Source organism: Montipora capricornis, chromosome 7 (assembly GCF_036669925.1).
Source record: "Montipora capricornis isolate CH-2021 chromosome 7, ASM3666992v2, whole genome shotgun sequence".
In the NCBI taxonomy this organism is placed as follows: Eukaryota; Metazoa; Cnidaria; class Anthozoa; order Scleractinia; family Acroporidae; genus Montipora; species Montipora capricornis.
This window is the reverse complement of record NC_090889.1, coordinates 18,512,609-18,524,514: the sequence shown is the minus strand read 5'-3', so window position 1 is coordinate 18,524,514 and position 11,906 is coordinate 18,512,609. Positions and strand designations below refer to the sequence as shown.

Below are 11,906 nucleotides of genomic sequence, written 5' to 3'. Positions count from 1 at the left end.
TACGATGGACAAGTCATCGAATAAAAAGTTGTAAGTATACTGAGAACTACCTAGTGTCATTGATTGAGTCTTAGTGGCGTTAACTTGAAGATAGTTCGCTGAGAACCAAATGGTTAATTTCTTTATGTCTTGATTCAAGATGGATTCTAGTAAACCAGGACACTCGTGAGAGACATATTGCGTCGTGTCATCGGCATAAAGACGTATGGAGGAAAACCCAGCTGAGTAATTAACATCATTCACAAAAATATTGAAGAAAAGGGGGCCAACAAGGCTCCCTTGCGGCACTCCACAGCGAATGGGGAGCCAGTCAGACACGTTCAAATTGCATTTAACTCTTTCAAGACGGCCTGATAGATATGACTGTATCAGTTTTAATGCAGAGTCTTGAACGCCATAAGCTTTTAGTTTCGCTAATAACAAGTTATGGCAAATCGAGTCAAATGCCTTCGATAGGTCAATAGCAACCACTCCCACATCTTTTTTCTTGTCAAGAGCATGGCGCCAATCATCAGTTAGTTTAAGTAAGGCGGAACAGCATGAATGTCCGCGTAGGAAGCCAGACATGTTATCAGAAAAGATTGGAGTGAATGCGCTATATAGCTGATCATATTTAATTCTCTCAAACACCTTCGGTATCACTGATATGACACTAACAGGACGATAATTTGATTTGGATGATTCGTCATCTTTCTTGTAGACAGGAGTAACGTTACTGAGTTTCCATTGATAAGGCCACTCGCCGACGCCAATACAATGATTAAAAAAGCTTTGTAAGAGGTGCAGTAATGACGGGGGTAGCTATTTTAAGCAGCTTAGATGGTATACCGTCAGGACCAGTTGATTTCCTTATGTTCAGATTAGAGAGAATATCAGAAACATGGGCTTCGCTGACTGGATGAAATCCAGTAACATCAAGTGAAATCAACATATCATTTTTTTCCAGGGAAAAAAACCTTTACTACTGTGTCCTTTTTATTGCCTGTATCCTTTAAATAAATCTTGTTAATAGTGAAGGACGTAATAAGGATTTGTTTGTGAAAGTAAATGACGATTTACTCTCTCTTCGCGCATTGAACGATTTCCATGCAATAACTGATTATTTTGAGTTCAAAGCGCTGTGACAAAGAAGTGCAATGAAACAGTAGTTTGTTATTTGCACCCATTGCATGGGAATTTTTTTCTTTGCGTTCGGGTTTCTTTTGTATTTTTACAAAATGTTAAACAATCTTTGTTTGTTCCTTGTGAAAGAACTAATGACCAAAAGGGCGTGTCCCGTTTGGGTTTCTACTTTGTCGCGAAGCCTTGGAGCGTGACACCATCCATGCATTTAAAGGAATGCACGAAATCATTTCCCGTGGACCATCACATCGGGTAGAGCAGGAATCAACCCAGTTCTAGGTAAGGAGGGTTCAAGTCTTCTGGCATGGTAATTGTCCTTCCCAAATCATAACCCTGTCTGGTTTGTGGGTTAAGATAAGAGCTACCAAACTACGGAAAGTGTATTTTCTTTTGCTTGTCTGTTTATTTAGGTTGGAAATTGGAGGGAACGCGATTTAGCGCTCGTTGAATTCGTTGCTTTCTATCCGTGTTTAGTTCGCTGGGAAACCCTACGTTATCTTTGACTTGCCGGCAAAGATACTGGATTCTGGTGACGATTAATCTACAAAAATGTCAAATATAGTAGCTTTTCAACGCTCTAGGTGTACCTTAGAGGTCAACTGCAATGCAATGTTCCCTGTAGTGCATGCCACTCCCAAAACTTTGCTGTGACCATGATGCAAGTAACAGAAGATCATTGTAACGAGTTAACCAGTGTGTAATCATTGTTGATAAAGCAGATTCATATTTATTGGTATATAGATTAGTATTTTGTATGAATACTCTCAGTTTACTTATTCAATTCTTCTGGCGAAAGATCGAACTGATCCATCAAATTTCCCTCAATTACCGTTCTTGTGAGTGCTTGGTTGTACCTCTCAAGACGGTGAAAGCATTTGCCGAAGAAAGCAGCCTTTCTTGGTCCCTCATGCATGTTTGGTGTGTGAGTAAAGGCTGTGTCGAACTCGCCGCAAAAAAGCGGCACCAATAGTCCTTTTCACGGTTAGTTTTTCTTATTTGCATTACATTGTAATCTAACGTGGATGCGAGGCAATTTCGGGTTAAAACTACAAAATAGCCCGAAATTGCCTCACATGCATGCTAGATTGTATTGTAATGCGAGTGAGAAAAACTAACCGTGAAAAGGGCTATTTAAACGTCGAATTTCTGCCTTGTCAAATCAAGTGAATATATTATTGTAATATATGGACATAATTTCTTATTGACTACGCATGCCCTGAAGCAGCATTAGCTAGCATTGAACAAGACAACTTTTTATGAAATAAATGCGGCACAATTAAACTCGACGTCTGAATTAGGTGTCGAAATTTTATCGAACTTAAGTCAAACTCAATTCAATTGAGTTCGACACGGCGGAAGTGCGACCGTTGAATGGGGCCTATTCAGCGTGAGAAGGATTTGTGAGCTTTCGCCATGCAGTTTCGAGCGTTAGTACTTGTCAGAGCGAATGAGCGAACCCACAAAACTTCAGCTCACAAATCCTTTTATCTTCATCAATTCGAATTCGTTAATTTTATAAAGCCAATTTTTCATGATTGAACGTCACCAAAGTTTATCCCCCCAGTTTCTTTTTTAGAAACTATTTAATGTGCTACTATGATTAAAAAAAAAAAAATAAACCTTCCTTTTTTCCCCTCAGATTTCGAAAGAATGATTGCTTTAACACCTGTCTAGCAAAATTTTCAGCTTTGATTTTGATCCAAAGGCTGTTTTCTTTGAGTGTGAGAAGCTGGGAATAGAATGACACGTTTTGGTGCTCATCATATCAAGAAACTGCCACACTTATAAACAGGTTATAATTGGTGATAGGTTCTTATATTATTTAAATTATTAATAAAATTGTGAAGATTGTTATAATTTTGGATGATAAGCAAACAAGCAAGCCTTCTTTATTAATGCCAATTAAATTTGATTATGGATATCTTTATACAAAACCCCTTATTCCTTCATGCAAAATCCTGCAATTGTACTTAAACCATTTCATAATTTAAATTGAATATGAAATTAATATACTTATTAAACACATTTACTTGTATTCGGTTTTGAAATCTTCTTGTTTGCGGTAACTGTATGTACAATTTTAATACTTTTAATACCAGACAGAGGTAAAAGTGAGACTTTTAGACTTAATTCATGGTAATCAAAATTGTTTTATGTAAATGATTACTGCATATGGCACCTCCTATCCATAATGACATTTGATACAAAATTGACACTAAATAGACCAATTTCGATATATTAAAATTCAGTCCTAAACAAAAGGCATCATCTCGAGGCTCAGGGGAATAAACTCATACAAATCCTTATATTTATTCCCCAGAGCCTCGAGATGATGCCTTTTGGTTGGGACTGAATTTTAATATATCGAAATTGGTCTATAAGCAACCACGCTTTCCAAGTTTATTAAGTCTTCCAGAAAATTACTTACCATGAACACCGCCTGCAAATAGCGAGCTAATCTAGGCAGGCGGTGTTAAGGACATACAAACGCGAATTACTAATTGAAGGCGTTAAAGAAGTCGATTTTGAATACATAATTTGCCAAAAGAGGAAAAAAGTAATAAAAAGTGAAGAAAAATATAATAATTTATGATTGAATTATAATTAAGATGCCTTTTTTATTTCAGAGATAAGAGTGCTAGTGTCAGCATAACTGTCCAGAGTTTCTAAAGTTACAAATAGTAATGCCTGAATTTTCTTTTTGAATATGTGCTTTGGTAGTCTTCGATAGCTTTTGGGAATGCTGTTCCAAATTTGAGCACCAACGATGGAAAAAGAGTTTTTATGTTGATTGAGCCTAGAGTGATTAATATAGTAGTTACCAGAAGATGCTGAGCGAGTATTATACTGATATATGTCTTGTGTACAAGTAAAAAGATTGCAGATATTTTGAGGTGCAGAGTTAGTGGTTATATCAAGCATTAAGATTGATGAAAGTTTGAAGTAGAGCAATGTTGAGGTGCATTTTGTTTATCACGATTATAGACTATTGCCACTGATTTTCGTTCAGATTTTCAAAGTCTATGCAGATTAGTGAATAGTGAGAACCGGAATGACAACGACATCGTATTAATTGAAAACACTCCACTGTTGTAGGGTGTCGAAGTGGCTATCCACATATACGCATTGCGTACCTAGCCATAATTTTTTTTTGCTTTTGCCAAATACTGTAACATGCAGTGTGAGAGACGGACATCTTGAGTCGCAATGAAAGCTTGCGTGGTTAATTTTGTTCCTTTTAACCCACATAATTGTTCTTTATCTTTTAGATTGTTGACAACAAGAATCTGATCGATATGAGAATTCTAAGTGTGATTCATGTGCTATTTCACTTATTTACGAACGCCTGTACGGAGATCCAAGTAACAGCCGAAGATAAATCAACGATCATCGGTCGAACAATGCAGTGCAGTCTCGATTCATTTTCGTACCTCATCGTAGAACCCGTGGGATAAAATCACACTGCAAAACTACCAGAAGGTTGTCATTCAGATGGAGATCATTTTTCTTGGTCGATCAAATATACTGTGTCATATGGGAGCAGATCAGTGGGAGGTCTTATGTTCCCTGGCTTCACGAAATATCAGGTACCGCCGCTAGAAAATAAATAGATCATGAGTGCCCTTATTTTTGTACTTCAAAATGGTGGATAAGTCATAGTGAAACCAATAGCACTATCCAATGGATAGTGATTTATCCGGTTGCAGTATCCACCTTTTGAATTGAACTGGTTGTTCGAAGGCCATTATAACTTTATCTGGCGGATACTGAGCAACTATCCGCCAGTTTCAATCTCTGCGAATATTTCAGTATTTGCCCTCAGAACTGTGAATATGCTCACTCTAAGCACATCTAGTTAACGCTTGAAAGGGTGTGAGAAAATCTCGGTCAACGTGATTGTGAATTCACTCAATCAAAACAGGTCACAACGCCAATTGCGACCATTTTAAAGTTTTAATAAATTACGATCTCAAATCTTCCTTGCATAAAGGAAAAAGGAAAGAAAAAGAAGGTTCGGGTTTTAATTTAAGTGTCTAATCATCTAGCGCTCGAGCACTAATTGGGGACACTGTAAATTGAAATTAACAAATTAACGCCAATCAAATCAAATGTTGGTTTTTGAAGAGACGGAAAAACCGGAGTACCAACCTACATATAACGCAGAGTCTGGGAATTGAATCCGAGCATTGGTGGGATGGATCGAGGCGAATGCTCTCACTACTGCGCCACCCCTGCACCCCAAGGAAAAAGGAAACTTTATTGAAAATGCAAAAAAAGAGGGCAGTAATATACTATTTTACCACAATTGCTAGTAATCTCGCAATCTAATTGGCTAATTTGCCGTTGTCGATAAGAGTCCAGACAACGCTGTATTCGTCAATTTGTCACGCAATGTAATAGCCAATCAGGAACGTCCATTTTGGGAAATAAAACAATCTTATTGCAAGAGAGTTGTAGACACGTGTGTTGTAGACTTGTGTCATAATGTTGAATTTGTTGTCGACTCACTCGACTGCGCCTCGTGAGTCCACAACATTTTGACCACTGTGATGACGAATATCGTTGTCGACAAGAGTACAGACAACGCTGAACCACTTTCGATTTGTTAATTAGCTTATCTTCGTGCAAATTACTCTTAAGAAGTCCTTGTTAGCACTAATCTCGCAAGTGAAAAAAATTTGGCTGTAAAACGTGAATGGTCATGATAGCTAGCACAAAGACAAATTTAAAAAAAATTTTGCATGAAGTCTTTTGGTGGTTTGCAACCAATCTCGAAAGACACAGGTAACATTTTAATGAAGCAAAAGGAGCTAATGATAAATCTTTATACGTTTTCGTCCACCAACATGGCGGCGATGACCCAACGTGAAATAACCTTTGTATACGAGAGTTGAAACCAAGCCAAACGAAAAATGTGAAAAAATGTACTTTATTAGTCATGGCCCGGTTGTTCGAAAGCCGATCAGCTTACCTGGATTAGTGTAAACTTTGCTTCCTTTTTCAACTTTTTGGGGAAAGTTTCTGCTTATTTGTTTTTCAAGATTGATTTTTCTCTAATGTAAAACTTTGCCGAATGTTCGCGTCGACCATCATTTGGTAGTACAGACTGTAGAAAAACTTTAATCTGGGATTAGCATTTAACGGCTTTTGAACAACCAGGCCCAGATGTCAAAAGCTTATTGATTTATTTAAATCTTTGTGCTCAATCTAGTTTCCAGTGTATAATTAAATCTACCATTCGAGATTTTAAAATACTTTTGAAGCATACAAAACGCAACGTTATAGCCGGAAACTAGAATCGTCCCGTATAACTGTAGTGTGTATACTCATTTTTATAGAGAAAAAGATGGCTCGCTCGTTTGGAAAATCTCGATTTAAGTTTGGTCTTGAAACGCGGGTTTTAAATTTCCAATCAAACTTAAAAATCGTGTTTTTATGTTTGTTTTCACACGACAGGACGTTCCTTTCGGCAAATGTGGAGAGGCGATAGAGCCTTTACAGTTAATCCTGTGGCCCTTGGCAGACTCTGGATCCGTATAGGAAGTGAGGGAGGGCATGTTATCAGAATCCTTTCCGTTGGTATTCGGTGGAAGTATTTTCGGTGTCGTTTTTGAGATGCACTTTTCGGTGATGGACAAAACCGGCGATGCCATTGTCATTGAATACACTGAGAAACGAAGACAGGTGTACTGGGTGTGATGACCAACGCCTCTCCTTAAGACTTCCAAATGCTAAACCTACGTAAGTACGTTCAACTCTCAGAGTTTAATAACGAACCATTGGTATTGGGCCCAGTTAAATTTCCACCGACTGGAGAAGGAAGTGGGGTCCTTGGAATGCGCATGCCCGTTGACTTAACACCTCCATCAACGTTTGTTCGTGCAGCGGTGCTAAAGGAATTTGCCAGGCCCAAGACGAACATAACCGCCGTCAACTTGGCTTTTTTTGCAGAATTCTGTCGACATTCCTCACGGGGTAATATCTTATCATAAAGTCCAGAGCATTGGAGATTTCACCGTTTGGGCGGTGGCCAAGGAAAAATACCTTTTATTTCCGCAACTACAACGACTTAACCATCCGTGTCGTGTATCTTGACAACGTGCAACCAGCTGGAAAAATGATGAAGATTAAAATGTTTTCAAAGATTGGCGGATTTCAAGATGTCTCAGGTGATTTGAAACATATGGGTGGTACAACAGGGGGTCTCAAACATGGTGATGAACTGTAAGCTTGGAACTCGCTCACCAAGATCAGCTTTTCTGGTGTTTAATTGCCTTAACGAATGGAAGATTAAACATAGTTGAAAAATATGATGTGTATGTCGTAGAAAGACTAGCCTTGTTTAAATACTGTGGCTTTTTAGGCAATAATTTCCATTGTAAAATATCTGAATGACGATGAACTAAGCAGTCATATCCCATGTTACTTATGAGAGAAGTGACAAGCTGAATAAAGAAATCAGTGGCATGAGTGCTTATGTATTGAGGAATAGAATACTTCGGTTCACGGTACGTAGTTCCTCCTTTTTCACAATAATATTCCACATATTAACTAAAGCAATCGAAAGTTCTCAAAAGTTACAGGCATGTTTCTTTGTTTGAGCAAGTTGAAGTTTTGGCACCTATTTAGCTGATGTGGACCTGCTATACCAACTCGCCCATATACACTCACCGGCAAAGGACAGCTACAACACCGGGAACTCCATCCCCTACATGTTATGAACATGGAAGATATTTACAGAGCGGGACCTACGGTTTACAAAGGCAGCAATTTCTCCAGCCAAGCGTCCTGCCGCATGGCAGCCCGATGCCCAAGTAAGAGCCATAATAACATGAGGCTTCTGACTATTGGTAATGAATTATAGAGTGCTTATACGATCTAATATTAATTAAACTCGCGTTGTCAAGGCGTTCAATCATCACTGAGGTCATTAAAGCACGGTGGAATCTCGACGTTGATCCAAATTTAAATGATTTATTTATTTATTTATTTATTTATTTATTTATTTATGCAGTGCAAAAACAATAGGACATAAGTCCCTACTAGGTTTAAGCACCAACCCAACCTTCTCCTAGAATAGTAACTTAACATTATAAATATCCTAAATAGGTTGCTTATTAACAAGTTTCACGCAGCAAAGGTATTTACCCGGCGACATTTAGGACAAATTATTTTAAAGGTACGAAAGTTGTCGCCATCAAAAACGTTAAAGTCTCTTGAAATAAGACGATTAAAGTTTACGCTTAAAAGAGTCAGTAGACTCAGCCTGCCTAACATCATCAGGTATATTGTTCCTCAAAATTGCTATCCTATTAAAATAGAAGTCCCGAAAAATTGATGTACGGTTATTACTTATCTTTAAGTTCAGCCCTGAGCACGCATGAGCACGAACGAGTTAGATCAATATGTCCATCATGAAGACATTTAAAAAAGACAACTAAGTCGAGATATTAGAGCCAGTAATTAAATGCAATCACATCAGTTTGATTAAGCGATCCTTATGTGACAAGTCACTACTATTTCTTAGTATAAAGCGTGTAGCTCGTCTTTGCACATTTCGAACTAGGAATAAATTGCTGATAACAGACTGAGGTGTCCATAACTGAGAGCAATAGCAAAAGTGCGAACGCACTAATGAACAGTAAAGACGCAACAGCGCAACACTTCAACAATTCCCGCGCAGCTCCTTCTAATAAAGCCCAGTAACCTATTTGCTTTAACAACTATCATGAGTATATGATCCTTCCAAGAGGTGTCATTTACGGTCACTACCCCCAAATCGTTTTCAGTTGAGACAATCTCCACATCTATAACATTTATACTATAGCTACGATATGGACTAATACGGTTCCTAGATATACGCAGATTACTGCGCTTTGTACGCTGAAAATTCATTTGACAAGGACCAGGTTGTAAGGGAAAGTAAATCCTGCTGTAATTTCAAAAAAATCAAAATCATTATTTATTATCCTATAACATTTAGAATCGTCAGCAAACATAGCCAGCGTCGCACTGCTAATAGGCCATTTCCGAGTTCATGTTCGCTTCATTCATATGCAAAGTAGAACTAATTACCATCACGAAAACTTCGCACTTAGACTCGCTTTGAAGAGGAGGAAGACGTGAACTCGGAAATGGCCTATTACATTTGGCCTGCCATTTACAAATAATAGAAAGAGAATGGGTCCTAGAAGTTACCCCTGGGGTACACCTGATCCAGTCCATTTACTAAAAGTTCCATTTGTAACCACTCCTTGACGCCTTCCAGTTAGGTATGAGTAAAACCAGGAGAGTAGGGGATCATCGATTCTAAACGTTTTTAGCTTCGACATGAGCGTTGCCGGGCACACAGAATGGAAAGCCTTGACCTAGCATGCGCATGGGCAATAAACGCTTTCGCTTTTATGGAACTGTTATGATTAGGATGTCGGTTTTTACTTGTTTACTCTTGTTTTCCTTCAATTTTGCAATGTTGGTAAATCCTTCAGCATGGTGTGAGAGAACTTCCTCCTATCGATACTGCTATTTCTATTAGAGTTTCCAATTGACTATCGTCCTTTGATTTCTCTGTTTGTCACATGCCCATGTTGGATGCCATCTTAACGGGTACTAAAAATTTAGGTCCTTTTCTTTTTGTTTAAAAACATTTCTGGTCATTCTTCGCCCCGAGTTTTACAAACATTGAAATACGAAATATTTTGAGCAAGAGCCAATGTAGATTTGATTTAAAAACGCCATGCCATGATCAGAAACCCATTACCACAACATGTCCTCTACCTCTGAAATGACGGTTATCGACAATTCCTAATTTCTCTGGATTGACTGTTAGAAGTATACCTATTAAAGATTAAAGGCAACGACGAACAGAAGGCATGGGCCCGGGAGCTCTTGGTCACTGTCTGGTATAGGTGAAGTCTGTGGAGAAAACGTGGATCCGTTCATGGCTGTTTATGGCGTGAGAAAGGAGAAGATTCAAGGTATTTACCAAAGTAAAGGAATGGCCTGTTCTGTCTACGTCAAAAAAGATGACAAGGAAGTGGCGCATTTTGTGACTTGGTCTGGTTTAACTAAACACGTAAACAAAGCAGCTCAAATGAATCACTTTCGAAGTAAACGCTTTGGAGAACACTCGGCTTCAATCGATTCGAAATCAACCGTTGAGACGTTTGGTCATTTTTTGTCTTTTCCAGCGGGTTCTATTTTTGCTTCGCTTTCCTCGAAGAAGTTCCTTATTGCTTTAAGACTTTTACAAAAAACAAGAATTTATCACGGACTTGGAGGCTTATTGCTTTGTTGGGCCTGAGAAACTTAAACTAAAATTAGAGTTCCAAAGAGACACTCAAACGCATAAACTACTGACAAGTGACACAAGTGGAAAGGACAGGAATCTGGAGTGGTCTTCTGTGCTTGGGAGCTCCAATCATTGTCAAAGACAAAAAGATCTCACCCCGCAATAGTGGCCGATGGTCTGTTATGGGAGTAGTATGACTCAGTAGGAAACGAGAATATTGTCCACCTTATGTTGAGAATGAAATATTTGAACAAGATGCAAGTGGTCCTTTCTTTAATGACGAGTTACATGAAGTAGGTGCCTCAGCTCACCTGAGCCAATCCCTGCATAATACAAGTCATCCCACTGATGAGTTACATGAAGTAGGTGCTTCAGCTCACATGAGCCAATCTCAGCATAATGCAAGTCATCCCACTGATGAGTCTTATCGAGGTAGGTGTTTCAGCTTACATGAGCCAGTCCCAATATAATGTAAGTCGTCTCACTGATGAGTTACATGAAGTAGGTGCTTCAGCTCACATAAGCCAATCCCAGCATAATGCAAGTCATCCCACTGAGTCTTATCGGGGTAGGTGTTTCAGCTCACATGAGCCAGTCCCAATATAATGTAAGTCGTCTCACTGATGAGTTACATGAAGTAGGTGCTTCAGCTCACATGAGCCAATCTCAGCATAATGCAAGTCATCCCACTGATGAGTCTTATCGAGGTAGGTGTTTCAGCTCACATGAGCCAGTCCCAATATAATGTAGGTCATCCCACTGATGGGTGACATGAAGTAGGTGCTTCAGCTCACATGAGCCAATCCCAGCATAATGCAAGTCATCCCACTGATGAGTCTTATCGAGGTAGGTGCTTCAGCTCACATGATCCAATCCCAATTTAATGTAAGTCGTCTCACTGATAAGTTACATGAAGTAAGTGCTTCAGCTATGCAGAAGAAAACTAAAAGCCCATCACAACCAGAATTAATTAGATTGTCTGCAAAACTTGCATCTAATGGAAGGTTCTTGCTAGAGTTTTAGGCTTTGATGAAGACAGCATCGAAGTTATAGAACACGACTACAAAAACTTTGTTGAAAGAAGCTATCAGTCTTTTGATATGGAAACGGGATCAAGGTGTTAAAGCCAATTACGAAGTGTTAGAAACTAGACTACGTGATTCTCTCGTAGGGCGAAGGGATTTGGCAGAAGAGTTTTGTTATTTTCATAACGTTTAATGTTATTAATGCATACATACTATACTACTTCTACCTTATTTCCACGCCTTTGTACTTCATTTGCACCAATTTTTAAAGTGAATTATTTTTATTGTGTATTTGATTATATTCATATAGATATTTGCGCGCTATAATTTTTAAAATTATATTATATTATTATATTATTATTAATATTCGAAATCAATGAGTTCACGCAGAAACTGTCATTCACTCTCGGCTCATCTTATTGACTCTCGAGAGCTCTCATCGAATTTGAACCTGCTTAAATTTTTCA

At 38.5% G+C, this 11,906-nt stretch overlaps 1 long non-coding RNA gene across 1 annotated transcript; it reads left to right on the top strand.

Moving 5' to 3' along the window:
• Window positions 1–2,352: 2,352 nt before the first annotated feature.
• Window positions 2,353–7,600, top strand: LOC138057536 (uncharacterized). The gene is made up of 4 exons (XR_011133688.1): window positions 2,353–2,914; window positions 3,750–3,803; window positions 4,392–4,709; window positions 6,580–7,600. It is a non-coding gene; the product is annotated as an uncharacterized lncRNA (long non-coding RNA).
• Window positions 7,601–11,906: the final 4,306 nt, after the last annotated feature.